The 6,817-nt window shown below is 36.6% G+C and overlaps 1 pseudogene; it reads right to left on the reverse strand.

The window, feature by feature from the left end:
- Nucleotides 1-3,636: 3,636 nt before the first annotated feature.
- On the reverse strand, nt 3,637-5,432 carry LOC146388552 (cytochrome P450 2K1-like; annotated as a pseudogene).
- Nucleotides 5,433-6,817: the final 1,385 nt, after the last annotated feature.

Raw genomic sequence — 6,817 nt, forward strand, 5'->3', positions numbered from 1 at the left:
AATTTTTCTGCAATTGAAAGAATGAACCTGTAACAAATCACACTCTAAAAATAACAATCAGAGACAAAAACAGTGATATGATGCACAAATACAATGTATCGTGTTGATCACTTAGTAAAAGCACACATTAGAACAAAATTCTGGTTGGTGATCCCAAATTTGAATGACAGAACTTATTGTGTGTATTATAATTTTATTTTACTTGTTAGAAGTGGCTGAAATAAAGGGTTCCTTTGTAGAGGTGTCAAAAGTACAGAATTCTGTCCTTAAGTAGCAGTAAAAATACTTCTGCTAAAGAAAATACTCCAGTAAAAGTAAAAGTACTGATTCAACTTCTTTACTCAAGTAAAAGTAAAAAAGTACAGGCTCTGAAATGTACTCGGAGTAAGAAAGTAAAAATAGCTCTTTGGAGAATGTTTCACACAGGAGAATGTTTGGAGATGATCACACAAGAATGAACAATATTAAAGAAGTGGTTTGATATAAATAAATTATCATTGAATCTAGATAAAACCAAATGTATGTTATCTGGAAACCAAAACCAAAACATCAAAGTAGAAATATGGGTTGGTAATGTATACTTAGAAATTGTAAATGAAATAAAATTTCTTGGTGTAATCATTGACCACAAGGTCTGTTGGAAACCACACATTACTTATGTTCGGGGGAAAGTGGCACGGGGGGCATTGCCGTCCTGGAGAAAGCAAATATTGGATCAGAAAGCACTGCACATATTATACTGTGCTTTACTACTGCCATATGTGAGCTACTGTGTAGAGATCTGGGGAAACACATACAAAAGTAATACACAAACAATAACTATAATACTGAAAAGGTCCATTAGATTAATAAATAATGTGGGGTACAGGGACCACACAAATGCACCCTTTGTCCAAATGCAATCTATTAAATTCCAACACTTGGTGAAGATTAAAACAGCGCAAATAATATATAAAGTAAGAAATAAAATACTTCCAAAAGAAATTGTTTATAGAAAGAGAAGATGGGTATAACTTAAGAGGGAAATGGAATTTAAAAATACAAAGTGCTGGAACAACTTTAAAAAGTATGTCTATCTCAATAACAGGATTTAAATTATGGAACAGTCTAACAGAAGAAATAAAAGGAAGTAACAAGATAAACCAGTTTAAAATGAAATATGAAAACCTAATTTAAAAAAAATATATAAGCATGAAGAAAACGGGGTTAACCCAGGACGGTAATGTTGTTGGTAATGGTGGGTTTTTTGTTTGTTTGTTTGTTTGTTCATTTGTTTGTTTCATAAATTGTCATTGTGTAAATTTACACATTCTGTCTTTATTTATATGAAAGAAACTAAACTGTTTTGAGACTTGTTTATTCCTTGTTTTTGTTTTGTGTATGTTTGCTTGTTTGTTTTGCTTTGCTTTACTTCTGCTTCATATGTTGTTTGTTTAATTTAAGACTCAAAGAAAATAAGTATACACTTCTGCCTACTCCTTTTCAAACAAAAAATTGAATAAAATTTTGTAATGATTGTGAATGTACAAGTTTGAAATAAATAATGAACTGAACTGAAAAGTAAATGTTCCCATTCCTGTCCAAAGCTGAATGAACCTTGTGCTGTGTTAACATAATGACAAAATAACATCAGTAGATGGGAAACTTTAGTCTAACATTTTTTAATCCAATTATAGAAAAATATTTTCTGTTACCTACATTGTTTCTCTAAACAGGAAAATGTGTTCAGTCAAGGGTTAATGTGGGATTCAGTAGGTGGGAAAACCCTAAAATCGGTTCTAATGTTTAGTGTGGGGAAAAGAATCATAACTCACAATGTCTTCTTTTGAGAGCTTCAGTAGATTTTCTTAATGTACAGGCTATGATCAGCTGACCTGCTGCTCTTTGTGGATGTACACAACTGGATTCAACCATCCTCTACAGTGCACTGTTTATCCTGGCTTTTATCCAGATAGTATTAGGTTGATATGAAGGTGGAATTTGATCAATGGATTTCAGCATCATCAGCTAAAATTCAGATGACTCCCTGCTACACTTGATGTAGCCCAACTCTCCACATGAAACCACAGCCACTGTGCACCAGTCACACACTGTTCCTAAAGAGCAGTGTGTTCTTCACTTTTCACAGTACAACAAACTAACCTGTTTATCTTGCATTAACCTGCAGCAAGGTTTTCATGTAACCTTTAGATAATAAAGCTAGTCTACCTCAGTTTGTTTCACAGCGTGTTTCACAACATTAAAAAGCATAATGTCACATGTACAAAAACAACATCTGATTCAAAAACCTGAGGACTTACATGTAAGCTTTAAATTTCCAGTTTATCAGATACCTTTGAGCAGTCGTTACCTTTGAATCTAACCTCTCTTCTTCCTCTCCTGTCCTGTCTTTCTTATCTTTCTCCATCTCTGAGTGAAGTTGGCTGCGTTATAGCCAAAGTAATGAGCCTGTTTTGAAAACGTAAAAAGTAGAAAGTACAGATATTTGCTTGAAACTGTAGGGAGTAAAACCAAAAAGTAGTCAGAAAAATCTGTTCCCTTGACATCTGCCTTTGCCTGTTGTTCAGAATGCTGACATCTGTTTCCTGTTGGGTTAGGATGATAAAAACAATGTTTATGCTATTGTTACAAGTAAACGCTATAATGTCAAGTTCCATGTGTCTCTCACTGGCGACCAGAGATGGGCAGTAACGCGTTATGTGTTACAGTAATCCGATTACTTTTTTCAAGTAACGAGTAAAGTAAGGGACTACTATTGCAAAAACGGTAATTAGACTACCGTTACTTTCCTGTAGGAACGCTGCGTTACTGCGTTACTAAAACCGTGAGTTTTTTGCGAGAATGTCTCATGACAGTGATGTAAGCGGGTGCGACGTTAGTGACAACAGCTGTGTGCAGATCAACAATGGATAATATATCGAGTGCGGGAGAGAGTATGAGCGTGCAGCGTTTAAAGCGTGGAAGTACTGACCTTACTTTGAGTTTGATTCCATAAAAAGTGACAAAAAACATTAGCGTCTGTTGTGCGTGGGAAGAAAACTTCATTTTTCAGCTAAAAAACCCCTAAACTTCCAAGCAAGCACCGAGTGCGCTACCACGTAATGGGAAACTCACAGAGAAACTTGCGGATTCTTCAACTAACCGCTGCGGCACACCTGCACCAGGGCAAACCTCCGCCTACCCCACTCCTGCTTTACAGGTGAAAATAGAGCAACAGGACCGCTAGTCTTTGATGTTATTTATTTTCTGCTGTGTTTTACTTGCATCTATTTGAAAGAGTGAGTGTAAACACAAAAAAATATTTTATTGCTGTGCTGGAATGTGCAGAAAATAGGTTTAAATGTTAAACAAATTTCTTCCAGTCAGAGAATGTTGCATATAATAAAATTTTTGCTTGATGCATAAAGTTAAGATTAAAACTAATAAATTAAGTTTTAAAAAGAGACTTTTCCATTTGATTACATTTTGTATGATGGATTATGCAGAAAAAGTAGAATTGGGCTGAAAGATCTATCGCTTTATCACCTATTCAGGTTGTAAATCATGTTTTTAAAAAGTAACTAAGTAATTAACTACTTTTGAAAATAAGTAATCAGTAAAGTAACGGGATTACTTTTGGGGGGAAGTAATTAGTAATTAGTTGCTGATTACTTTTTTCAAGTAACTTGACCAACACTGCTGGCGACTGACAGCACACAGCATATGAGATGAAGGAGGGGTGGTGATTCCCAAAGCTGGTGTGAGATCCAGTTCATCCTCTGTGATTCCAGGTGGAGGAGTGAAACGAAAGCGCTGAATGAGGGAGGTGAAGAAGAGGAAGAGCTCCATCTTAGCCAGACCTTCTCCGAGACACATCCTGCGACCTGCAAGAGCAGTTTACACTCATTTAAATCCAATCACGTCTGTGGAAGTGTACATTTTATCAAAGTTGTCACACCTGCAGAAAAGGTCATGAAGGCATCTCTCCTGACAAATTGACCCTTTTTGTCCAGAAAATGTGAAGGGTTAAAAGTGTGTGGGCTCTCCCATTCACTCTCATCATACAGGACAGAGGTGAGAAGGGGAAACACAATAGTTCCCTGTGGGAAACCAAGAAGATTTCTCATGTAGATGTATATCTACAGAACCAGTTCAGGTTATCAGAAGTGAATCAAGATATCTATTAAAATATATTTACAGCAGCTGACCTTTTTGATAAAGTATCCCCTAAAGATGGCATCTTGGCTCGATTGGTGAGGAACAGACTCTCTGAGTCTCATGAATGACTGCATCAGTGTACAGCAGGTTTTTCCGGTCATCTACACAAACTTGACGGCTTCTATGGGCCCAAATTGTGGTCATAAATATTTTGTACTTGTAAATCAGGATTTGTATGTGTAAAAAGAATTTGTGTGTGCGTAAAAAAGATTTGTGGACTTAGCCAAAAAAATATGTGTGAAACTCTGCAAGTTACAAGTACGAATTTTGACCCTATTTTTCTTTTATCTGATTGGCCAATGTCATGTCAATCACAAATTTAACTATTACTATTAACATTACCTTGGCCTCCAGTAATGCTGTGAGGAACCTTGGAGTCATTTTTGACCAGGATATGTCCTTCAATGCACATATTAAACAAATATGTAAGACTGCTTTCTTCCATTTGCGCAACATCTCTAAAGTTAGAAATATCCTGTCTCTTAGTGATGCTGAAAAACTAGTTCATGCATTTATTACTTCCAGGCTGGACTACTGCAATTCGTTATTATCAGGATGTCCAAAAAACTCGCTGAAAAGCCCTCAGCTAATCCAAAATGCTGCAGCAAGAGTCCTGACAGGGACTAGAAAGAGAGAGCATATTTCTCCTGTATTGGCTTCCCTTCATTGGCTTCCTGTTAAATCCAGAATTGAATTCAAAATCCTGCTCCTCACATACAAGGTCTTAAATAATAAGGCCCCATCTTATCTTAAAGACCTTGTAGACAGGAAGAAATGATATCACCATATCATTTCTTCCTGTTAAAAGGGAGTTTTTGCTTCCCACTGTCGCCAAAGTGCTTGCTCAGAGGGGGTCATATGATTGTTGGGTTTTTCTCTGTATCTATGAAGCGCCTTGAGGCAACTTTTGTTGTGATTTGACACTATATAAATAAAGTTGAATTCAATTGAAAATTGAATTCAATAGCCAAACCCATCTGTTCTCTGATTGGATAGTTAAATTTGTGATTGACATGACATTGACCAATCAGATGAAAGGAAGAAAAATAGGGTCAAAATTCGTACTTGTAAATCTTTTTTACACACACACAAATTCTTTTTACACATACAAAACTGATTTACAAGTACAAAATATTTATCTCCACAATTTGAGCCCATAGGCTTCCTACTACCCGGCTCAGCTCCTCGTGAACCTGCTCTGCAGAGACAAAAGAAAGAAACGCATTTGTCTGCATTAGTTTTAACAGACCTGCTAAAATGTGTAAAAACAAATTATATACACAAAATATATAGTGTACATGTTTGCATATGATATGTTGTGTATTTAATTTTTCACTGGCCGGTAGTAACAAAGACAAAGCTCATAATTTTTTGCCTTATCTCTCTGATATCACATGCTGAAATGTCAGTAAGCCAATAACTGAGGTCCTTGGTCTTGTTGCCCAACAGGACACTGAACTCTATTTATGTGTTATTGCCTTATATAAATATACATTATGTGTGTTGGAAACATACGATCAGGCACGTTTTGAAATAAAAACTGCATGATGCAGTAACTCATACATGCCCCACAAAGTCCACAAGAGACAGGTTCCACACAAAGTGACCACAAAATTTACTACCACCATCTTTTTGTGTTGTCAAATTCTCCCATATAGTTACATTGACAATTCTTTGAGTATCATGAGTTACATGGACATCAGAGTACATTGACCACAACATTGCCTACTGTAGCCACACAGTTTAGCCTGTGCTTAATGCCTTTAAATACCATGAACGTATTTATTTTCACAGTCATCTGAAACTATGAATTAATTGGATAACCTCAGGAACAGTTCATGTGCAGATGTTCATGTAGCAAAGATGAGGACATGAAGACATGTGCAGGCAGGACTTACATGCATTAGCTCGAAGCACCACTCAGCTGTTGCAGCCTCCCATGACGGAAGCTAACAGTCATTAACTGAAAGTGTCTGAAAGCGATGTGGTGGTTTTAGCTGAGGTTAACCATTGCATGCTTCTTGTTCACTAGGCTGTTTGTGTGCCAGTGGTATCACAGAAACATATTCCTAATCACATGTCTGTTGATTCTAAACTGCTACTTTGTTGAGGCTTATATCTATTATGTCACTGTGCAGGAGAAAGGGCAAAATCAGTGGGCATTATTATTGGTTGCCAAAGGTGATTTTGTCTTTTAAATTCCAATTTCTCATGGAATTACTAAAAGAGACTTTAGTCTGTGGCTTACATGTTATTAAGTAAGCGAACGCTGTAACAAGGACTGATACAGTTTAAATGTCTGAACTCTGAATTAGTGTGGTCTTCATTTCTGCTTGTTGGATTGGAGTTAAAGTCATGAGAAAAACATGGTCAGGGCTCTGTAATTTAAGTAAACAGCAGCAGGGGAACTTCTGCAGACACAGGTAGGGCCCCAGCTGAAATGTGCTGATTTTAGCAATAATAGGCTGCTATTCTGTAACTGTGTAGTAACCTTTGGCCTAAATCAGAGGCTTGATGCAATCTTTCAGCAATATTGCCATGTCAACATTTCTGCATAACCTGTTTCTGAAAAAAAAAATGTGTCATTCAGTAGTTAAACACAGAAACTGTACGTGTTAGC

The sequence above is a fragment of the Perissodus microlepis genome, chromosome 4, assembly GCF_051167445.1.
Source record: "Perissodus microlepis isolate ML-2025 ecotype Zambia chromosome 4, ASM5116744v1, whole genome shotgun sequence".
Taxonomy (NCBI): Eukaryota; Metazoa; Chordata; class Actinopteri; order Cichliformes; family Cichlidae; genus Perissodus; species Perissodus microlepis.